General features: G+C 32.6%; 25 non-coding genes across 25 annotated transcripts; all 25 read left to right on the top strand.

The window, feature by feature from the left end:
• The first annotated feature begins 204 nt into the window (after window positions 1-204).
• LOC143073915 (small nucleolar RNA U3) lies at window positions 205-426 on the top strand. Its single transcript, XR_012977686.1, has one exon. It is a non-coding gene; the product is annotated as a small nucleolar RNA U3 (small nucleolar RNA).
• Window positions 427-1089: 663 nt separating this feature from the next.
• On the top strand, window positions 1090-1311 carry LOC143073914 (small nucleolar RNA U3). The gene has a single exon (XR_012977685.1). It is a non-coding gene; the product is annotated as a small nucleolar RNA U3 (small nucleolar RNA).
• A 663-nt stretch (window positions 1312-1974) lies between these two features.
• Window positions 1975-2196, top strand: LOC143073913 (small nucleolar RNA U3). The gene has a single exon (XR_012977684.1). It is a non-coding gene; the product is annotated as a small nucleolar RNA U3 (small nucleolar RNA).
• A 663-nt stretch (window positions 2197-2859) lies between these two features.
• On the top strand, window positions 2860-3081 carry LOC143073912 (small nucleolar RNA U3). Its single transcript, XR_012977683.1, has one exon. It is a non-coding gene; the product is annotated as a small nucleolar RNA U3 (small nucleolar RNA).
• Window positions 3082-3744: 663 nt separating this feature from the next.
• Window positions 3745-3966, top strand: LOC143073931 (small nucleolar RNA U3). The gene has a single exon (XR_012977701.1). It is a non-coding gene; the product is annotated as a small nucleolar RNA U3 (small nucleolar RNA).
• A 663-nt stretch (window positions 3967-4629) lies between these two features.
• Window positions 4630-4851, top strand: LOC143073911 (small nucleolar RNA U3). The gene has a single exon (XR_012977682.1). It is a non-coding gene; the product is annotated as a small nucleolar RNA U3 (small nucleolar RNA).
• Window positions 4852-5514: 663 nt separating this feature from the next.
• Window positions 5515-5736, top strand: LOC143073910 (small nucleolar RNA U3). Its single transcript, XR_012977681.1, has one exon. It is a non-coding gene; the product is annotated as a small nucleolar RNA U3 (small nucleolar RNA).
• Window positions 5737-6399: 663 nt separating this feature from the next.
• Window positions 6400-6621, top strand: LOC143073909 (small nucleolar RNA U3). Its single transcript, XR_012977680.1, has one exon. It is a non-coding gene; the product is annotated as a small nucleolar RNA U3 (small nucleolar RNA).
• A 663-nt stretch (window positions 6622-7284) lies between these two features.
• Window positions 7285-7506, top strand: LOC143073907 (small nucleolar RNA U3). Its single transcript, XR_012977678.1, has one exon. It is a non-coding gene; the product is annotated as a small nucleolar RNA U3 (small nucleolar RNA).
• Window positions 7507-8169: 663 nt separating this feature from the next.
• Window positions 8170-8391, top strand: LOC143073929 (small nucleolar RNA U3). Its single transcript, XR_012977699.1, has one exon. It is a non-coding gene; the product is annotated as a small nucleolar RNA U3 (small nucleolar RNA).
• Window positions 8392-9054: 663 nt separating this feature from the next.
• Window positions 9055-9276, top strand: LOC143073906 (small nucleolar RNA U3). The gene has a single exon (XR_012977677.1). It is a non-coding gene; the product is annotated as a small nucleolar RNA U3 (small nucleolar RNA).
• A 663-nt stretch (window positions 9277-9939) lies between these two features.
• LOC143073905 (small nucleolar RNA U3) lies at window positions 9940-10161 on the top strand. The gene has a single exon (XR_012977676.1). It is a non-coding gene; the product is annotated as a small nucleolar RNA U3 (small nucleolar RNA).
• Window positions 10162-10824: 663 nt separating this feature from the next.
• Window positions 10825-11046, top strand: LOC143073904 (small nucleolar RNA U3). The gene has a single exon (XR_012977675.1). It is a non-coding gene; the product is annotated as a small nucleolar RNA U3 (small nucleolar RNA).
• A 663-nt stretch (window positions 11047-11709) lies between these two features.
• On the top strand, window positions 11710-11931 carry LOC143073903 (small nucleolar RNA U3). Its single transcript, XR_012977674.1, has one exon. It is a non-coding gene; the product is annotated as a small nucleolar RNA U3 (small nucleolar RNA).
• A 663-nt stretch (window positions 11932-12594) lies between these two features.
• Window positions 12595-12816, top strand: LOC143073902 (small nucleolar RNA U3). The gene has a single exon (XR_012977673.1). It is a non-coding gene; the product is annotated as a small nucleolar RNA U3 (small nucleolar RNA).
• A 663-nt stretch (window positions 12817-13479) lies between these two features.
• Window positions 13480-13701, top strand: LOC143073901 (small nucleolar RNA U3). The gene has a single exon (XR_012977672.1). It is a non-coding gene; the product is annotated as a small nucleolar RNA U3 (small nucleolar RNA).
• Window positions 13702-14364: 663 nt separating this feature from the next.
• On the top strand, window positions 14365-14586 carry LOC143073900 (small nucleolar RNA U3). Its single transcript, XR_012977671.1, has one exon. It is a non-coding gene; the product is annotated as a small nucleolar RNA U3 (small nucleolar RNA).
• Window positions 14587-15249: 663 nt separating this feature from the next.
• On the top strand, window positions 15250-15471 carry LOC143073899 (small nucleolar RNA U3). Its single transcript, XR_012977670.1, has one exon. It is a non-coding gene; the product is annotated as a small nucleolar RNA U3 (small nucleolar RNA).
• A 662-nt stretch (window positions 15472-16133) lies between these two features.
• Window positions 16134-16355, top strand: LOC143073898 (small nucleolar RNA U3). Its single transcript, XR_012977669.1, has one exon. It is a non-coding gene; the product is annotated as a small nucleolar RNA U3 (small nucleolar RNA).
• Window positions 16356-17018: 663 nt separating this feature from the next.
• Window positions 17019-17240, top strand: LOC143073896 (small nucleolar RNA U3). The gene has a single exon (XR_012977667.1). It is a non-coding gene; the product is annotated as a small nucleolar RNA U3 (small nucleolar RNA).
• Window positions 17241-17903: 663 nt separating this feature from the next.
• LOC143073895 (small nucleolar RNA U3) lies at window positions 17904-18125 on the top strand. The gene has a single exon (XR_012977666.1). It is a non-coding gene; the product is annotated as a small nucleolar RNA U3 (small nucleolar RNA).
• Window positions 18126-18788: 663 nt separating this feature from the next.
• LOC143073933 (small nucleolar RNA U3) lies at window positions 18789-19006 on the top strand. The gene has a single exon (XR_012977703.1). It is a non-coding gene; the product is annotated as a small nucleolar RNA U3 (small nucleolar RNA).
• Window positions 19007-20366: 1360 nt separating this feature from the next.
• Window positions 20367-20588, top strand: LOC143073894 (small nucleolar RNA U3). Its single transcript, XR_012977665.1, has one exon. It is a non-coding gene; the product is annotated as a small nucleolar RNA U3 (small nucleolar RNA).
• Window positions 20589-21251: 663 nt separating this feature from the next.
• Window positions 21252-21473, top strand: LOC143073930 (small nucleolar RNA U3). The gene has a single exon (XR_012977700.1). It is a non-coding gene; the product is annotated as a small nucleolar RNA U3 (small nucleolar RNA).
• Window positions 21474-22136: 663 nt separating this feature from the next.
• LOC143073893 (small nucleolar RNA U3) lies at window positions 22137-22358 on the top strand. Its single transcript, XR_012977664.1, has one exon. It is a non-coding gene; the product is annotated as a small nucleolar RNA U3 (small nucleolar RNA).
• The last annotated feature ends 388 nt before the right edge of the window (window positions 22359-22746 follow it).

The raw sequence follows: 22746 nt of genomic DNA, 5'->3' as shown, positions 1-22746 counted from the left end.
GTCATTATTTATACTTTCAGGCGTCAAATTTTATTGGGATGTCTTTTATCTACTTTTAGGAATCATTTCTATGTATGTATCGCCGGGACGTCAGACAATTATGTGCGTTTTTACACGTAATCATGTAATAAGAAAAAATACTATTAACCTTATTTTACTGAACATATCACATTTGTAAAACTCATGTAGAGATCCTGCGCGGGTAAGATCATACTTTTAGGGATCATTTCTATAGTATGTATCGCCGGGACGTCAGATAACTCTGACTGGACCTAAACCCACGATGAAGAGAAATAGCGTTTTCTTCTGAGCGTGAAGCTGACCGAGACTGTCTCTAGCTTGGTGAGACACGGTCTTCGGTCATTGATGACCGTTCCTCTCCCTCTTAAGTGGGGAGTTGGAGGAAGGAAACGCATTCTGAGTGGTAAAAAAATAAATAATAAAATCATCTTGCTTTTAAAAGTATTCGTATTTCCACATCTATAACTTTAGACCATATAGAAATAATCAAACTCCAGAAAAGTCCTTTCAGGTATTATATCTTCTCAGAATTACTTTTTCTCATGATAACAATTCAAGTCCGCAAAGTTTTATTTTTTAATTTTATTGGGATGTCTTATAGCTACACAATTTAAACTAACTTTATTTGGCTGCAATTCTAAATTTTCAAGTTGACCATTTATAGATATATATTATACATGTAGGTTGCACTTTTTAAATGTAGCTGATGTATATACAACACCTCTTTTTGACCTAATATTGTGGTTATTTGTTTAAACTACTTAATTTTGTTACCAAAAATATGCTTTTGTACTAGACTTAGGATTGTCATAGTCATAGTAATAATTTGGTTATTTCCCCTTGAACGTACGTGTTTTACATATATACCGTAACGTTTAAAACTCAAAAGCTGAATGAAAATCCTGCTATATTTTCTTCTTCTGTATTTGATTACGTTTCAAAATTACAATTGCAACTTGGTATTGTGTGCGTTTTTACACGTAATCATGTAATAAGAAAAAATACTATTAACCTTATTTTACTGAACATATCACATTTGTAAAACTCATGTAGAGATCCTGCGCGGGTAAGATCATACTTTTAGGGATCATTTCTATAGTATGTATCGCCGGGACGTCAGATAACTCTGACTGGACCTAAACCCACGATGAAGAGAAATAGCGTTTTCTTCTGAGCGTGAAGCTGACCGAGACTGTCTCTAGCTTGGTGAGACACGGTCTTCGGTCATTGATGACCGTTCCTCTCCCTCTTAAGTGGGGAGTTGGAGGAAGGAAACGCATTCTGAGTGGTAAAAAAATAAATAATAAAATCATCTTGCTTTTAAAAGTATTCGTATTTCCACATCTATAACTTTAGACCATATAGAAATAATCAAACTCCAGAAAAGTCCTTTCAGGTATTATATCTTCTCAGAATTACTTTTTCTCATGATAACAATTCAAGTCCGCAAAGTTTTATTTTTTAATTTTATTGGGATGTCTTATAGCTACACAATTTAAACTAACTTTATTTCGCTGCAATTCTAAATTTTCAAGTTGACCATTTATAGATATATATTATACATGTAGGTTGCACTTTTTAAATGTAGCTGATGTATATACAACACCTCTTTTTGACCTAATATTGTGGTTATTTGTTTAAACTACTTAATTTTGTTACCAAAAATATGCTTTTGTACTAGACTTAGGATTGTCATAGTCATAGTAATAATTTGGTTATTTCCCCTTGAACGTACGTGTTTTACATATATACCGTAACGTTTAAAACTCAAAAGCTGAATGAAAATCCTGCTATATTTTCTTCTTCTGTATTTGATTACGTTTCAAAATTACAATTGCAACTTGGTATTGTGTGCGTTTTTACACGTAATCATGTAATAAGAAAAAATACTATTAACCTTATTTTACTGAACATATCACATTTGTAAAACTCATGTAGAGATCCTGCGCGGGTAAGATCATACTTTTAGGGATCATTTCTATAGTATGTATCGCCGGGACGTCAGATAACTCTGACTGGACCTAAACCCACGATGAAGAGAAATAGCGTTTTCTTCTGAGCGTGAAGCTGACCGAGACTGTCTCTAGCTTGGTGAGACACGGTCTTCGGTCATTGATGACCGTTCCTCTCCCTCTTAAGTGGGGAGTTGGAGGAAGGAAACGCATTCTGAGTGGTAAAAAAATAAATAATAAAATCATCTTGCTTTTAAAAGTATTCGTATTTCCACATCTATAACTTTAGACCATATAGAAATAATCAAACTCCAGAAAAGTCCTTTCAGGTATTATATCTTCTCAGAATTACTTTTTCTCATGATAACAATTCAAGTCCGCAAAGTTTTATTTTTTAATTTTATTGGGATGTCTTATAGCTACACAATTTAAACTAACTTTATTTCGCTGCAATTCTAAATTTTCAAGTTGACCATTTATAGATATATATTATACATGTAGGTTGCACTTTTTAAATGTAGCTGATGTATATACAACACCTCTTTTTGACCTAATATTGTGGTTATTTGTTTAAACTACTTAATTTTGTTACCAAAAATATGCTTTTGTACTAGACTTAGGATTGTCATAGTCATAGTAATAATTTGGTTATTTCCCCTTGAACGTACGTGTTTTACATATATACCGTAACGTTTAAAACTCAAAAGCTGAATGAAAATCCTGCTATATTTTCTTCTTCTGTATTTGATTACGTTTCAAAATTACAATTGCAACTTGGTATTGTGTGCGTTTTTACACGTAATCATGTAATAAGAAAAAATACTATTAACCTTATTTTACTGAACATATCACATTTGTAAAACTCATGTAGAGATCCTGCGCGGGTAAGATCATACTTTTAGGGATCATTTCTATAGTATGTATCGCCGGGACGTCAGATAACTCTGACTGGACCTAAACCCACGATGAAGAGAAATAGCGTTTTCTTCTGAGCGTGAAGCTGACCGAGACTGTCTCTAGCTTGGTGAGACACGGTCTTCGGTCATTGATGACCGTTCCTCTCCCTCTTAAGTGGGGAGTTGGAGGAAGGAAACGCATTCTGAGTGGTAAAAAAATAAATAATAAAATCATCTTGCTTTTAAAAGTATTCGTATTTCCACATCTATAACTTTAGACCATATAGAAATAATCAAACTCCAGAAAAGTCCTTTCAGGTATTATATCTTCTCAGAATTACTTTTTCTCATGATAACAATTCAAGTCCGCAAAGTTTTATTTTTTAATTTTATTGGGATGTCTTATAGCTACACAATTTAAACTAACTTTATTTCGCTGCAATTCTAAATTTTCAAGTTGACCATTTATAGATATATATTATACATGTAGGTTGCACTTTTTAAATGTAGCTGATGTATATACAACACCTCTTTTTGACCTAATATTGTGGTTATTTGTTTAAACTACTTAATTTTGTTACCAAAAATATGCTTTTGTACTAGACTTAGGATTGTCATAGTCATAGTAATAATTTGGTTATTTCCCCTTGAACGTACGTGTTTTACATATATACCGTAACGTTTAAAACTCAAAAGCTGAATGAAAATCCTGCTATATTTTCTTCTTCTGTATTTGATTACGTTTCAAAATTACAATTGCAACTTGGTATTGTGTGCGTTTTTACACGTAATCATGTAATAAGAAAAAATACTATTAACCTTATTTTACTGAACATATCACATTTGTAAAACTCATGTAGAGATCCTGCGCGGGTAAGATCATACTTTTAGGGATCATTTCTATAGTATGTATCGCCGGGACGTCAGATAACTCTGACTGGACCTAAACCCACGATGAAGAGAAATAGCCTTTTCTTCTGAGCGTGAAGCTGACCGAGACTGTCTCTAGCTTGGTGAGACACGGTCTTCGGTCATTGATGACCGTTCCTCTCCCTCTTAAGTGGGGAGTTGGAGGAAGGAAACGCATTCTGAGTGGTAAAAAAATAAATAATAAAATCATCTTGCTTTTAAAAGTATTCGTATTTCCACATCTATAACTTTAGACCATATAGAAATAATCAAACTCCAGAAAAGTCCTTTCAGGTATTATATCTTCTCAGAATTACTTTTTCTCATGATAACAATTCAAGTCCGCAAAGTTTTATTTTTTAATTTTATTGGGATGTCTTATAGCTACACAATTTAAACTAACTTTATTTCGCTGCAATTCTAAATTTTCAAGTTGACCATTTATAGATATATATTATACATGTAGGTTGCACTTTTTAAATGTAGCTGATGTATATACAACACCTCTTTTTGACCTAATATTGTGGTTATTTGTTTAAACTACTTAATTTTGTTACCAAAAATATGCTTTTGTACTAGACTTAGGATTGTCATAGTCATAGTAATAATTTGGTTATTTCCCCTTGAACGTACGTGTTTTACATATATACCGTAACGTTTAAAACTCAAAAGCTGAATGAAAATCCTGCTATATTTTCTTCTTCTGTATTTGATTACGTTTCAAAATTACAATTGCAACTTGGTATTGTGTGCGTTTTTACACGTAATCATGTAATAAGAAAAAATACTATTAACCTTATTTTACTGAACATATCACATTTGTAAAACTCATGTAGAGATCCTGCGCGGGTAAGATCATACTTTTAGGGATCATTTCTATAGTATGTATCGCCGGGACGTCAGATAACTCTGACTGGACCTAAACCCACGATGAAGAGAAATAGCGTTTTCTTCTGAGCGTGAAGCTGACCGAGACTGTCTCTAGCTTGGTGAGACACGGTCTTCGGTCATTGATGACCGTTCCTCTCCCTCTTAAGTGGGGAGTTGGAGGAAGGAAACGCATTCTGAGTGGTAAAAAAATAAATAATAAAATCATCTTGCTTTTAAAAGTATTCGTATTTCCACATCTATAACTTTAGACCATATAGAAATAATCAAACTCCAGAAAAGTCCTTTCAGGTATTATATCTTCTCAGAATTACTTTTTCTCATGATAACAATTCAAGTCCGCAAAGTTTTATTTTTTAATTTTATTGGGATGTCTTATAGCTACACAATTTAAACTAACTTTATTTCGCTGCAATTCTAAATTTTCAAGTTGACCATTTATAGATATATATTATACATGTAGGTTGCACTTTTTAAATGTAGCTGATGTATATACAACACCTCTTTTTGACCTAATATTGTGGTTATTTGTTTAAACTACTTAATTTTGTTACCAAAAATATGCTTTTGTACTAGACTTAGGATTGTCATAGTCATAGTAATAATTTGGTTATTTCCCCTTGAACGTACGTGTTTTACATATATACCGTAACGTTTAAAACTCAAAAGCTGAATGAAAATCCTGCTATATTTTCTTCTTCTGTATTTGATTACGTTTCAAAATTACAATTGCAACTTGGTATTGTGTGCGTTTTTACACGTAATCATGTAATAAGAAAAAATACTATTAACCTTATTTTACTGAACATATCACATTTGTAAAACTCATGTAGAGATCCTGCGCGGGTAAGATCATACTTTTAGGGATCATTTCTATAGTATGTATCGCCGGGACGTCAGATAACTCTGACTGGACCTAAACCCACGATGAAGAGAAATAGCGTTTTCTTCTGAGCGTGAAGCTGACCGAGACTGTCTCTAGCTTGGTGAGACACGGTCTTCGGTCATTGATGACCGTTCCTCTCCCTCTTAAGTGGGGAGTTGGAGGAAGGAAACGCATTCTGAGTGGTAAAAAAATAAATAATAAAATCATCTTGCTTTTAAAAGTATTCGTATTTCCACATCTATAACTTTAGACCATATAGAAATAATCAAACTCCAGAAAAGTCCTTTCAGGTATTATATCTTCTCAGAATTACTTTTTCTCATGATAACAATTCAAGTCCGCAAAGTTTTATTTTTTAATTTTATTGGGATGTCTTATAGCTACACAATTTAAACTAACTTTATTTCGCTGCAATTCTAAATTTTCAAGTTGACCATTTATAGATATATATTATACATGTAGGTTGCACTTTTTAAATGTAGCTGATGTATATACAACACCTCTTTTTGACCTAATATTGTGGTTATTTGTTTAAACTACTTAATTTTGTTACCAAAAATATGCTTTTGTACTAGACTTAGGATTGTCATAGTCATAGTAATAATTTGGTTATTTCCCCTTGAACGTACGTGTTTTACATATATACCGTAACGTTTAAAACTCAAAAGCTGAATGAAAATCCTGCTATATTTTCTTCTTCTGTATTTGATTACGTTTCAAAATTACAATTGCAACTTGGTATTGTGTGCGTTTTTACACGTAATCATGTAATAAGAAAAAATACTATTAACCTTATTTTACTGAACATATCACATTTGTAAAACTCATGTAGAGATCCTGCGCGGGTAAGATCATACTTTTAGGGATCATTTCTATAGTATGTATCGCCGGGACGTCAGATAACTCTGACTGGACCTAAACCCACGATGAAGAGAAATAGCGTTTTCTTCTGAGCGTGAAGCTGACCGAGACTGTCTCTAGCTTGGTGAGACACGGTCTTCGGTCATTGATGACCGTTCCTCTCCCTCTTAAGTGGGGAGTTGGAGGAAGGAAACGCATTCTGAGTGGTAAAAAAATAAATAATAAAATCATCTTGCTTTTAAAAGTATTCGTATTTCCACATCTATAACTTTAGACCATATAGAAATAATCAAACTCCAGAAAAGTCCTTTCAGGTATTATATCTTCTCAGAATTACTTTTTCTCATGATAACAATTCAAGTCCGCAAAGTTTTATTTTTTAATTTTATTGGGATGTCTTATAGCTACACAATTTAAACTAACTTTATTTCGCTGCAATTCTAAATTTTCAAGTTGACCATTTATAGATATATATTATACATGTAGGTTGCACTTTTTAAATGTAGCTGATGTATATACAACACCTCTTTTTGACCTAATATTGTGGTTATTTGTTTAAACTACTTAATTTTGTTACCAAAAATATGCTTTTGTACTAGACTTAGGATTGTCATAGTCATAGTAATAATTTGGTTATTTCCCCTTGAACGTACGTGTTTTACATATATACCGTAACGTTTAAAACTCAAAAGCTGAATGAAAATCCTGCTATATTTTCTTCTTCTGTATTTGATTACGTTTCAAAATTACAATTGCAACTTGGTATTGTGTGCGTTTTTACACGTAATCATGTAATAAGAAAAAATACTATTAACCTTATTTTACTGAACATATCACATTTGTAAAACTCATGTAGAGATCCTGCGCGGGTAAGATCATACTTTTAGGGATCATTTCTATAGTATGTATCGCCGGGACGTCAGATAACTCTGACTGGACCTAAACCCACGATGAAGAGAAATAGCGTTTTCTTCTGAGCGTGAAGCTGACCGAGACTGTCTCTAGCTTGGTGAGACACGGTCTTCGGTCATTGATGACCGTTCCTCTCCCTCTTAAGTGGGGAGTTGGAGGAAGGAAACGCATTCTGAGTGGTAAAAAAATAAATAATAAAATCATCTTGCTTTTAAAAGTATTCGTATTTCCACATCTATAACTTTAGACCATATAGAAATAATCAAACTCCAGAAAAGTCCTTTCAGGTATTATATCTTCTCAGAATTACTTTTTCTCATGATAACAATTCAAGTCCGCAAAGTTTTATTTTTTAATTTTATTGGGATGTCTTATAGCTACACAATTTAAACTAACTTTATTTCGCTGCAATTCTAAATTTTCAAGTTGACCATTTATAGATATATATTATACATGTAGGTTGCACTTTTTAAATGTAGCTGATGTATATACAACACCTCTTTTTGACCTAATATTGTGGTTATTTGTTTAAACTACTTAATTTTGTTACCAAAAATATGCTTTTGTACTAGACTTAGGATTGTCATAGTCATAGTAATAATTTGGTTATTTCCCCTTGAACGTACGTGTTTTACATATATACCGTAACGTTTAAAACTCAAAAGCTGAATGAAAATCCTGCTATATTTTCTTCTTCTGTATTTGATTACGTTTCAAAATTACAATTGCAACTTGGTATTGTGTGCGTTTTTACACGTAATCATGTAATAAGAAAAAATACTATTAACCTTATTTTACTGAACATATCACATTTGTAAAACTCATGTAGAGATCCTGCGCGGGTAAGATCATACTTTTAGGGATCATTTCTATAGTATGTATCGCCGGGACGTCAGATAACTCTGACTGGACCTAAACCCACGATGAAGAGAAATAGCGTTTTCTTCTGAGCGTGAAGCTGACCGAGACTGTCTCTAGCTTGGTGAGACACGGTCTTCGGTCATTGATGACCGTTCCTCTCCCTCTTAAGTGGGGAGTTGGAGGAAGGAAACGCATTCTAAGTGGTAAAAAAATAAATAATAAAATCATCTTGCTTTTAAAAGTATTCGTATTTCCACATCTATAACTTTAGACCATATAGAAATAATCAAACTCCAGAAAAGTCCTTTCAGGTATTATATCTTCTCAGAATTACTTTTTCTCATGATAACAATTCAAGTCCGCAAAGTTTTATTTTTTAATTTTATTGGGATGTCTTATAGCTACACAATTTAAACTAACTTTATTTCGCTGCAATTCTAAATTTTCAAGTTGACCATTTATAGATATATATTATACATGTAGGTTGCACTTTTTAAATGTAGCTGATGTATATACAACACCTCTTTTTGACCTAATATTGTGGTTATTTGTTTAAACTACTTAATTTTGTTACCAAAAATATGCTTTTGTACTAGACTTAGGATTGTCATAGTCATAGTAATAATTTGGTTATTTCCCCTTGAACGTACGTGTTTTACATATATACCGTAACGTTTAAAACTCAAAAGCTGAATGAAAATCCTGCTATATTTTCTTCTTCTGTATTTGATTACGTTTCAAAATTACAATTGCAACTTGGTATTGTGTGCGTTTTTACACGTAATCATGTAATAAGAAAAAATACTATTAACCTTATTTTACTGAACATATCACATTTGTAAAACTCATGTAGAGATCCTGCGCGGGTAAGATCATACTTTTAGGGATCATTTCTATAGTATGTATCGCCGGGACGTCAGATAACTCTGACTGGACCTAAACCCACGATGAAGAGAAATAGCGTTTTCTTCTGAGCGTGAAGCTGACCGAGACTGTCTCTAGCTTGGTGAGACACGGTCTTCGGTCATTGATGACCGTTCCTCTCCCTCTTAAGTGGGGAGTTGGAGGAAGGAAACGCATTCTGAGTGGTAAAAAAATAAATAATAAAATCATCTTGCTTTTAAAAGTATTCGTATTTCCACATCTATAACTTTAGACCATATAGAAATAATCAAACTCCAGAAAAGTCCTTTCAGGTATTATATCTTCTCAGAATTACTTTTTCTCATGATAACAATTCAAGTCCGCAAAGTTTTATTTTTTAATTTTATTGGGATGTCTTATAGCTACACAATTTAAACTAACTTTATTTCGCTGCAATTCTAAATTTTCAAGTTGACCATTTATAGATATATATTATACATGTAGGTTGCACTTTTTAAATGTAGCTGATGTATATACAACACCTCTTTTTGACCTAATATTGTGGTTATTTGTTTAAACTACTTAATTTTGTTACCAAAAATATGCTTTTGTACTAGACTTAGGATTGTCATAGTCATAGTAATAATTTGGTTATTTCCCCTTGAACGTACGTGTTTTACATATATACCGTAACGTTTAAAACTCAAAAGCTGAATGAAAATCCTGCTATATTTTCTTCTTCTGTATTTGATTACGTTTCAAAATTACAATTGCAACTTGGTATTGTGTGCGTTTTTACACGTAATCATGTAATAAGAAAAAATACTATTAACCTTATTTTACTGAACATATCACATTTGTAAAACTCATGTAGAGATCCTGCGCGGGTAAGATCATACTTTTAGGGATCATTTCTATAGTATGTATCGCCGGGACGTCAGATAACTCTGACTGGACCTAAACCCACGATGAAGAGAAATAGCGTTTTCTTCTGAGCGTGAAGCTGACCGAGACTGTCTCTAGCTTGGTGAGACACGGTCTTCGGTCATTGATGACCGTTCCTCTCCCTCTTAAGTGGGGAGTTGGAGGAAGGAAACGCATTCTGAGTGGTAAAAAAATAAATAATAAAATCATCTTGCTTTTAAAAGTATTCGTATTTCCACATCTATAACTTTAGACCATATAGAAATAATCAAACTCCAGAAAAGTCCTTTCAGGTATTATATCTTCTCAGAATTACTTTTTCTCATGATAACAATTCAAGTCCGCAAAGTTTTATTTTTTAATTTTATTGGGATGTCTTATAGCTACACAATTTAAACTAACTTTATTTGGCTGCAATTCTAAATTTTCAAGTTGACCATTTATAGATATATATTATACATGTAGGTTGCACTTTTTAAATGTAGCTGATGTATATACAACACCTCTTTTTGACCTAATATTGTGGTTATTTGTTTAAACTACTTAATTTTGTTACCAAAAATATGCTTTTGTACTAGACTTAGGATTGTCATAGTCATAGTAATAATTTGGTTATTTCCCCTTGAACGTACGTGTTTTACATATATACCGTAACGTTTAAAACTCAAAAGCTGAATGAAAATCCTGCTATATTTTCTTCTTCTGTATTTGATTACGTTTCAAAATTACAATTGCAACTTGGTATTGTGTGCGTTTTTACACGTAATCATGTAATAAGAAAAAATACTATTAACCTTATTTTACTGAACATATCACATTTGTAAAACTCATGTAGAGATCCTGCGCGGGTAAGATCATACTTTTAGGGATCATTTCTATAGTATGTATCGCCGGGACGTCAGATAACTCTGACTGGACCTAAACCCACGATGAAGAGAAATAGCGTTTTCTTCTGAGCGTGAAGCTGACCGAGACTGTCTCTAGCTTGGTGAGACACGGTCTTCGGTCATTGATGACCGTTCCTCTCCCTCTTAAGTGGGGAGTTGGAGGAAGGAAACGCATTCTGAGTGGTAAAAAAATAAATAATAAAATCATCTTGCTTTTAAAAGTATTCGTATTTCCACATCTATAACTTTAGACCATATAGAAATAATCAAACTCCAGAAAAGTCCTTTCAGGTATTATATCTTCTCAGAATTACTTTTTCTCATGATAACAATTCAAGTCCGCAAAGTTTTATTTTTTAATTTTATTGGGATGTCTTATAGCTACACAATTTAAACTAACTTTATTTCGCTGCAATTCTAAATTTTCAAGTTGACCATTTATAGATATATATTATACATGTAGGTTGCACTTTTTAAATGTAGCTGATGTATATACAACACCTCTTTTTGACCTAATATTGTGGTTATTTGTTTAAACTACTTAATTTTGTTACCAAAAATATGCTTTTGTACTAGACTTAGGATTGTCATAGTCATAGTAATAATTTGGTTATTTCCCCTTGAACGTACGTGTTTTACATATATACCGTAACGTTTAAAACTCAAAAGCTGAATGAAAATCCTGCTATATTTTCTTCTTCTGTATTTGATTACGTTTCAAAATTACAATTGCAACTTGGTATTGTGTGCGTTTTTACACGTAATCATGTAATAAGAAAAAATACTATTAACCTTATTTTACTGAACATATCACATTTGTAAAACTCATGTAGAGATCCTGCGCGGGTAAGATCATACTTTTAGGGATCATTTCTATAGTATGTATCGCCGGGACGTCAGATAACTCTGACTGGACCTAAACCCACGATGAAGAGAAATAGCGTTTTCTTCTGAGCGTGAAGCTGACCGAGACTGTCTCTAGCTTGGTGAGACACGGTCTTCGGTCATTGATGACCGTTCCTCTCCCTCTTAAGTGGGGAGTTGGAGGAAGGAAACGCATTCTGAGTGGTAAAAAAATAAATAATAAAATCATCTTGCTTTTAAAAGTATTCGTATTTCCACATCTATAACTTTAGACCATATAGAAATAATCAAACTCCAGAAAAGTCCTTTCAGGTATTATATCTTCTCAGAATTACTTTTTCTCATGATAACAATTCAAGTCCGCAAAGTTTTATTTTTTAATTTTATTGGGATGTCTTATAGCTACACAATTTAAACTAACTTTATTTCGCTGCAATTCTAAATTTTCAAGTTGACCATTTATAGATATATATTATACATGTAGGTTGCACTTTTTAAATGTAGCTGATGTATATACAACACCTCTTTTTGACCTAATATTGTGGTTATTTGTTTAAACTACTTAATTTTGTTACCAAAAATATGCTTTTGTACTAGACTTAGGATTGTCATAGTCATAGTAATAATTTGGTTATTTCCCCTTGAACGTACGTGTTTTACATATATACCGTAACGTTTAAAACTCAAAAGCTGAATGAAAATCCTGCTATATTTTCTTCTTCTGTATTTGATTACGTTTCAAAATTACAATTGCAACTTGGTATTGTGTGCGTTTTTACACGTAATCATGTAATAAGAAAAAATACTATTAACCTTATTTTACTGAACATATCACATTTGTAAAACTCATGTAGAGATCCTGCGCGGGTAAGATCATACTTTTAGGGATCATTTCTATAGTATGTATCGCCGGGACGTCAGATAACTCTGACTGGACCTAAACCCACGATGAAGAGAAATAGCGTTTTCTTCTGAGCGTGAAGCTGACCGAGACTGTCTCTAGCTTGGTGAGACACGGTCTTCGGTCATTGATGACCGTTCCTCTCCCTCTTAAGTGGGGAGTTGGAGGAAGGAAACGCATTCTGAGTGGTAAAAAAATAAATAATAAAATCATCTTGCTTTTAAAAGTATTCGTATTTCCACATCTATAACTTTAGACCATATAGAAATAATCAAACTCCAGAAAAGTCCTTTCAGGTATTATATCTTCTCAGAATTACTTTTTCTCATGATAACAATTCAAGTCCGCAAAGTTTTATTTTTTAATTTTATTGGGATGTCTTATAGCTACACAATTTAAACTAACTTTATTTGGCTGCAATTCTAAATTTTCAAGTTGACCATTTATAGATATATATTATACATGTAGGTTGCACTTTTTAAATGTAGCTGATGTATATACAACACCTCTTTTTGACCTAATATTGTGGTTATTTGTTTAAACTACTTAATTTTGTTACCAAAAATATGCTTTTGTACTAGACTTAGGATTGTCATAGTCATAGTAATAATTTGGTTATTTCCCCTTGAACGTACGTGTTTTACATATATACCGTAACGTTTAAAACTCAAAAGCTGAATGAAAATCCTGCTATATTTTCTTCTTCTGTATTTGATTACGTTTCAAAATTACAATTGCAACTTGGTATTGTGTGCGTTTTTACACGTAATCATGTAATAAGAAAAAATACTATTAACCTTATTTTACTGAACATATCACATTTGTAAAACTCATGTAGAGATCCTGCGCGGGTAAGATCATACTTTTAGGGATCATTTCTATAGTATGTATCGCCGGGACGTCAGATAACTCTGACTGGACCTAAACCCACGATGAAGAGAAATAGCGTTTTCTTCTGAGCGTGAAGCTGACCGAGACTGTCTCTAGCTTGGTGAGACACGGTCTTCGGTCATTGATGACCGTTCCTCTCCCTCTTAAGTGGGGAGTTGGAGGAAGGAAACGCATTCTGAGTGGTAAAAAAATAAATAATAAAATCATCTTGCTTTTAAAAGTATTCGTATTTCCACATCTATAACTTTAGACCATATAGAAATAATCAAACTCCAGAAAAGTCCTTTCAGGTATTATATCTTCTCAGAATTACTTTTTCTCATGATAACAATTCAAGTCCGCAAAGTTTTATTTTTTAATTTTATTGGGATGTCTTATAGCTACACAATTTAAACTAACTTTATTTCGCTGCAATTCTAAATTTTCAAGTTGACCATTTATAGATATATATTATACATGTAGGTTGCACTTTTTAAATGTAGCTGATGTATATACAACACCTCTTTTTGACCTAATATTGTGGTTATTTGTTTAAACTACTTAATTTTGTTACCAAAAATATGCTTTTGTACTAGACTTAGGATTGTCATAGTCATAGTAATAATTTGGTTATTTCCCCTTGAACGTACGTGTTTTACATATATACCGTAACGTTTAAAACTCAAAAGCTGAATGAAAATCCTGCTATATTTTCTTCTTCTGTATTTGATTACGTTTCAAAATTACAATTGCAACTTGGTATTGTGTGCGTTTTTACACGTAATCATGTAATAAGAAAAAATACTATTAACCTTATTTTACTGAACATATCACATTTGTAAAACTCATGTAGAGATCCTGCGCGGGTAAGATCATACTTTTAGGGATCATTTCTATAGTATGTATCGCCGGGACGTCAGATAACTCTGACTGGACCTAAACCCACGATGAAGAGAAATAGCGTTTTCTTCTGAGCGTGAAGCTGACCGAGACTGTCTCTAGCTTGGTGAGACACGGTCTTCGGTCATTGATGACCGTTCCTCTCCCTCTTAAGTGGGGAGTTGGAGGAAGGAAACGCATTCTGAGTGGTAAAAAAATAAATAATAAAATCATCTTGCTTTTAAAAGTATTCGTATTTCCACATCTATAACTTTAGACCATATAGAAATAATCAAACTCCAGAAAAGTCCTTTCAGGTATTATATCTTCTCAGAATTACTTTTTCTCATGATAACAATTCAAGTCCGCAAAGTTTTATTTTTTAATTTTATTGGGATGTCTTATAGCTACACAATTTAAACTAACTTTATTTCGCTGCAATTCTAAATTTTCAAGTTGACCATTTATAGATATATATTATACATGTAGGTTGCACTTTTTAAATGTAGCTGATGTATATACAACACCTCTTTTTGACCTAATATTGTGGTTATTTGTTTAAACTACTTAATTTTGTTACCAAAAATATGCTTTTGTACTAGACTTAGGATTGTCATAGTCATAGTAATAATTTGGTTATTTCCCCTTGAACGTACGTGTTTTACATATATACCGTAACGTTTAAAACTCAAAAGCTGAATGAAAATCCTGCTATATTTTCTTCTTCTGTATTTGATTACGTTTCAAAATTACAATTGCAACTTGGTATTGTGTGCGTTTTTACACGTAATCATGTAATAAGAAAAAATACTATTAACCTTATTTTACTGAACATATCACATTTGTAAAACTCATGTAGAGATCCTGCGCGGGTAAGATCATACTTTTAGGGATCATTTCTATAGTATGTATCGCCGGGACGTCAGATAACTCTGACTGGACCTAAACCCACGATGAAGAGAAATAGCGTTTTCTTCTGAGCGTGAAGCTGACCGAGACTGTCTCTAGCTTGGTGAGACACGGTCTTCGGTCATTGATGACCGTTCCTCTCCCTCTTAAGTGGGGAGTTGGAGGAAGGAAACGCATTCTGAGTGGTAAAAAAATAAATAATAAAATCATCTTGCTTTTAAAAGTATTCGTATTTCCACATCTATAACTTTAGACCATATAGAAATAATCAAACTCCAGAAAAGTCCTTTCAGGTATTATATCTTCTCAGAATTACTTTTTCTCATGATAACAATTCAAGTCCGCAAAGTTTTATTTTTTAATTTTTTGGGATGTCTTATAGCTACACAATTTAAACTAACTTTATTTCGCTGCAATTCTAAATTTTCAAGTTGACCATTTATAGATATATATTATACATGTAGGTTGCACTTTTTAAATGTAGCTGATGTATATACAACACCTCTTTTTGACCTAATATTGTGGTTATTTGTTTAAACTACTTAATTTTGTTACCAAAAATATGCTTTTGTACTAGACTTAGGATTGTCATAGTCATAGTAATAATTTGGTTATTTCCCCTTGAACGTACGTGTTTTACATATATACCGTAACGTTTAAAACTCAAAAGCTGAATGAAAATCCTGCTATATTTTCTTCTTCTGTATTTGATTACGTTTCAAAATTACAATTGCAACTTGGTATTGTGTGCGTTTTTACACGTAATCATGTAATAAGAAAAAATACTATTAACCTTATTTTACTGAACATATCACATTTGTAAAACTCATGTAGAGATCCTGCGCGGGTAAGATCATACTTTTAGGGATCATTTCTATAGTATGTATCGCCGGGACGTCAGATAACTCTGACTGGACCTAAACCCACGATGAAGAGAAATAGCGTTTTCTTCTGAGCGTGAAGCTGACCGAGACTGTCTCTAGCTTGGTGAGACACGGTCTTCGGTCATTGATGACCGTTCCTCTCCCTCTTAAGTGGGGAGTTGGAGGAAGGAAACGCATTCTGAGTGGTAAAAAAATAAATAATAAAATCATCTTGCTTTTAAAAGTATTCGTATTTCCACATCTATAACTTTAGACCATATAGAAATAATCAAACTCCAGAAAAGTCCTTTCAGGTATTATATCTTCTCAGAATTACTTTTTCTCATGATAACAATTCAAGTCCGCAAAGTTTTATTTTTTAATTTTATTGGGATGTCTTATAGCTACACAATTTAAACTAACTTTATTTCGCTGCAATTCTAAATTTTCAAGTTGACCATTTATAGATATATATTATACATGTAGGTTGCACTTTTTAAATGTAGCTGATGTATATACAACACCTCTTTTTGACCTAATATTGTGGTTATTTGTTTAAACTACTTAATTTTGTTACCAAAAATATGCTTTTGTACTAGACTTAGGATTGTCATAGTCATAGTAATAATTTGGTTATTTCCCCTTGAACGTACGTGTTTTACATATATACCGTAACGTTTAAAACTCAAAAGCTGAATGAAAATCCTGCTATATTTTCTTCTTCTGTATTTGATTACGTTTCAAAATTACAATTGCAACTTGGTATTGTGTGCGTTTTTACACGTAATCATGTAATAAGAAAAAATACTATTAACCTTATTTTACTGAACATATCACATTTGTAAAACTCATGTAGAGATCCTGCGCGGGTAAGATCATACTTTTAGGGATCATTTCTATAGTATGTATCGCCGGGACGTCAGATAACTCTGACTGGACCTAAACCCACGATGAAGAGAAATAGCGTTTTCTTCTGAGCGTGAAGCTGACCGAGACTGTCTCTAGCTTGGTGAGACACGGTCTTCGGTCATTGATGACCGTTCCTCTCCCTCTTAAGTGGGGAGTTGGAGGAAGGAAACGCATTCTGAGTGGTAAAAAAATAAATAATAAAATCATCTTGCTTTTAAAAGTATTCGTATTTCCACATCTATAACTTTAGACCATATAGAAATAATCAAACTCCAGAAAAGTCCTTTCAGGTATTATATCTTCTCAGAATTACTTTTTCTCATGATAACAATTCAAGTCCGCAAAGTTTTATTTTTTAATTTTATTGGGATGTCTTATAGCTACACAATTTAAACTAACTTTATTTCGCTGCAATTCTAAATTTTCAAGTTGACCATTTATAGATATATATTATACATGTAGGTTGCACTTTTTAAATGTAGCTGATGTATATACAACACCTCTTTTTGACCTAATATTGTGGTTATTTGTTTAAACTACTTAATTTTGTTACCAAAAATATGCTTTTGTACTAGACTTAGGATTGTCATAGTCATAGTAATAATTTGGTTATTTCCCCTTGAACGTACGTGTTTTACATATATACCGTAACGTTTAAAACTCAAAAGCTGAATGAAAATCCTGCTATATTTTCTTCTTCTGTATTTGATTACGTTTCAAAATTACAATTGCAACTTGGTATTGTGTGCGTTTTTACACGTAATCATGTAATAAGAAAAAATACTATTAACCTTATTTTACTGAACATATCACATTTGTAAAACTCATGTAGAGATCCTGCGCGGGTAAGATCATACTTTTAGGGATCATTTCTATAGTATGTATCGCCGGGACGTCAGATAACTCTGACTGGACCTAAACCCACGATGAAGAGAAATAGCGTTTTCTTCTGAGCGTGAAGCTGACCGAGACTGTCTCTAGCTTGGTGAGACACGGTCTTCGGTCATTGATGACCGTTCCTCTCCCTCTTAAGTGGGGAGTTGGAGGAAGGAAACGCATTCTGAGTGGTAAAAAAATAAATAATAAAATCATCTTGCTTTTAAAAGTATTCGTATTTCCACATCTATAACTTTAGACCATATAGAAATAATCAAACTCCAGAAAAGTCCTTTCAGGTATTATATCTTCTCAGAATTACTTTTTCTCATGATAACAATTCAAGTCCGCAAAGTTTTATTTTTTAATTTTATTGGGATGTCTTATAGCTACACAATTTAAACTAACTTTATTTCGCTGCAATTCTAAATTTTCAAGTTGACCATTTATAGATATATATTATACATGTAGGTTGCACTTTTTAAATGTAGCTGATGTATATACAACACCTCTTTTTGACCTAATATTGTGGTTATTTGTTTAAACTACTTAATTTTGTTACCAAAAATATGCTTTTGTACTAGACTTAGGATTGTCATAGTCATAGTAATAATTTGGTTATTTCCCCTTGAACGTACGTGTTTTACATATATACCGTAACGTTTAAAACTCAAAAGCTGAATGAAAATCCTGCTATATTTTCTTCTTCTGTATTTGATTACGTTTCAAAATTACAATTGCAACTTGGTATTGTGTGCGTTTTTACACGTAATCATGTAATAAGAAAAAATACTATTAACCTTATTTTACTGAACATATCACATTTGTAAAACTCATGTAGAGATCCTGCGCGGGTAAGATCATACTTTTAGGGATCATTTCTATAGTATGTATCGCCGGGACGTCAGATGACTGGACCTTTAAACCCACGATGAAGAGAAATAGCGTTTTCTTCTGAGCGTGAAGCTGACCGAGACTGTCTCTAGCTTGGTGAGACACGGTCTTCGGTCATTGATGACCGTTCCTCTCCCTCTTAAGTGGGGAGTTGGAGGAAGGAAACGCATTCTGAGTGGTAAAAAAATAAATAATAAAATCATCTTGCTTTTAAAAGTATTCGTATTTCCACATCTATAACTTTAGACCATATAGAAATAATCAAACTCCAGAAAAGTCCTTTCAGGTATTATATCTTCTCAGAATTACTTTTTCTCATGATAACAATTCAAGTCCGCAAAGTTTTATTTTTTAATTTTATTGGGATGTCTTATAGCTACACAATTTAAACTAACTTTATTTCGCTGCAATTCTAAATTTTCAAGTTGACCATTTATAGATATATACTGTGAAAGTACTTTAATTCGTGGGTATCAATTTTCGTGGTTTCAGGAATATTTACATGTTCGTGGGTTTTTAAATTCGTGGATTTAAGTTTTCTAAAAAAAAAATGAAAAATTTAAGCCATTAGAAACCACGGTTACACATAGTCTGGATTGAAGGAAATTGCTAAGTAAACATTGACCTGTATATATGTATAAATCGTAGTGTCAACACTTATTAACTCAATATAAAGTGATCAACAGATTAAAGACCATCAAATGTGTTAATTAGGCCATAAACATGTCACCTAAAGAAAACAGTAACATAATCAAATGCTATAAACATATCTTGAATTGTAAAATAATTCTTATCAAAATCAAGCCCAGCATGAAATTATTATTTCCCATATGTACGAGAACTATGAGGATATAAAATGAACACTTTATCATACTAGCATATCAATACCGGAAATCTGACTTCATTGATCAAAATTATTGTATGAGGAATTAAAAGATCAAAAGTTGTACAGTTTAGGTTCTTAAAGATTAAATGGATATAATCCTGCACGCAGTTGTAGTTCATAGTTCATTTGCCCTTTCTTTCCATGACTTGATTTGGACATTGGTTGTTTTAATTCGTTGAACACTTAAATTCGTGGATCAAGTCATCCACGAAAACCACGAAAATTGGTACCCCACGAATAAAAGTACTTTCACAGTATTATACATGTAGGTTGCACTTTTTAAATGTAGCTGATGTATATACAACACCTCTTTTTGACCTAATATTGTGGTTATTTGTTTAAACTACTTAATTTTGTTACCAAAAATATGCTTTTGTACTAGACTTAGGATTGTCATAGTCATAGTAATAATTTGGTTATTTCCCCTTGAACGTACGTGTTTTACATATATACCGTAACGTTTAAAACTCAAAAGCTGAATGAAAATCCTGCTATATTTTCTTCTTCTGTATTTGATTACGTTTCAAAATTACAATTGCAACTTGGTATTGTGTGCGTTTTTACACGTAATCATGTAATAAGAAAAAATACTATTAACCTTATTTTACTGAACATATCACATTTGTAAAACTCATGTAGAGATCCTGCGCGGGTAAGATCATACTTTTAGGGATCATTTCTATAGTATGTATCGCCGGGACGTCAGATAACTCTGACTGGACCTAAACCCACGATGAAGAGAAATAGCGTTTTCTTCTGAGCGTGAAGCTGACCGAGACTGTCTCTAGCTTGGTGAGACACGGTCTTCGGTCATTGATGACCGTTCCTCTCCCTCTTAAGTGGGGAGTTGGAGGAAGGAAACGCATTCTGAGTGGTAAAAAAATAAATAATAAAATCATCTTGCTTTTAAAAGTATTCGTATTTCCACATCTATAACTTTAGACCATATAGAAATAATCAAACTCCAGAAAAGTCCTTTCAGGTATTATATCTTCTCAGAATTACTTTTTCTCATGATAACAATTCAAGTCCGCAAAGTTTTATTTTTTAATTTTATTGGGATGTCTTATAGCTACACAATTTAAACTAACTTTATTTCGCTGCAATTCTAAATTTTCAAGTTGACCATTTATAGATATATATTATACATGTAGGTTGCACTTTTTAAATGTAGCTGATGTATATACAACACCTCTTTTTGACCTAATATTGTGGTTATTTGTTTAAACTACTTAATTTTGTTACCAAAAATATGCTTTTGTACTAGACTTAGGATTGTCATAGTCATAGTAATAATTTGGTTATTTCCCCTTGAACGTACGTGTTTTACATATATACCGTAACGTTTAAAACTCAAAAGCTGAATGAAAATCCTGCTATATTTTCTTCTTCTGTATTTGATTACGTTTCAAAATTACAATTGCAACTTGGTATTGTGTGCGTTTTTACACGTAATCATGTAATAAGAAAAAATACTATTAACCTTATTTTACTGAACATATCACATTTGTAAAACTCATGTAGAGATCCTGCGCGGGTAAGATCATACTTTTAGGGATCATTTCTATAGTATGTATCGCCGGGACGTCAGATAACTCTGACTGGACCTAAACCCACGATGAAGAGAAATAGCCTTTTCTTCTGAGCGTGAAGCTGACCGAGACTGTCTCTAGCTTGGTGAGACACGGTCTTCGGTCATTGATGACCGTTCCTCTCCCTCTTAAGTGGGGAGTTGGAGGAAGGAAACGCATTCTGAGTGGTAAAAAAATAAATAATAAAATCATCTTGCTTTTAAAAGTATTCGTATTTCCACATCTATAACTTTAGACCATATAGAAATAATCAAACTCCAGAAAAGTCCTTTCAGGTATTATATCTTCTCAGAATTACTTTTTCTCATGATAACAATTCAAGTCCGCAAAGTTTTATTTTTTAATTTTATTGGGATGTCTTATAGCTACACAATTTAAACTAACTTTATTTCGCTGCAATTCTAAATTTTCAAGTTGACCATTTATAGATATATATTATACATGTAGGTTGCACTTTTTAAATGTAGCTGATGTATATACAACACCTCTTTTTGACCTAATATTGTGGTTATTTGTTTAAACTACTTAATTTTGTTACCAAAAATATGCTTTTGTACTAGACTTAGGATTGTCATAGTCATAGTAATAATTTGGTTATTTCCCCTTGAACGTACGTGTTTTACATATATACCGTAACGTTTAAAACTCAAAAGCTGAATGAAAATCCTGCTATATTTTCTTCTTCTGTATTTGATTACGTTTCAAAATTACAATTGCAACTTGGTATTGTGTGCGTTTTTACACGTAATCATGTAATAAGAAAAAATACTATTAACCTTATTTTACTGAACATATCACATTTGTAAAACTCATGTAGAGATCCTGCGCGGGTAAGATCATACTTTTAGGGATCATTTCTATAGTATGTATCGCCGGGACGTCAGATAACTCTGACTGGACCTAAACCCACGATGAAGAGAAATAGCGTTTTCTTCTGAGCGTGAAGCTGACCGAGACTGTCTCTAGCTTGGTGAGACACGGTCTTCGGTCATTGATGACCGTTCCTCTCCCTCTTAAGTGGGGAGTTGGAGGAAGGAAACGCATTCTGAGTGGTAAAAAAATAAATAATAAAATCATCTTGCTTTTAAAAGTATTCGTATTTCCACATCTATAACTTTAGACCATATAGAAATAATCAAACTCCACAAAAGTCCTTTCAGGTATTATATCTTCTCAGAATTACTTTTTCTCATGATAACAATTCAAGTCCGCAAAGTTTTATTTTTTAATTTTATTGGGATGTCTTATAGCTACACAATTTAAACTAACTTTATTTCGCTGCAATTCTAAATTTTCAAGTTGACCATTTATAGATATATATTATACATGTAGGTTGCACTTTTTAAATGTAGCTGATGTATATACAACACCTCTTTTTGACCTAATATTGTGGTTATTTGTTTAAACTACTTAATTTTGTTACCAAAAATATGCTTTTGTAC

Source organism: Mytilus galloprovincialis, chromosome 4 (genome assembly GCF_965363235.1).
Source record: "Mytilus galloprovincialis chromosome 4, xbMytGall1.hap1.1, whole genome shotgun sequence".
NCBI classification, from domain to species: domain Eukaryota; kingdom Metazoa; phylum Mollusca; class Bivalvia; order Mytilida; family Mytilidae; genus Mytilus; species Mytilus galloprovincialis.
This window is presented reverse-complemented; position numbering and strand designations above follow the sequence as displayed.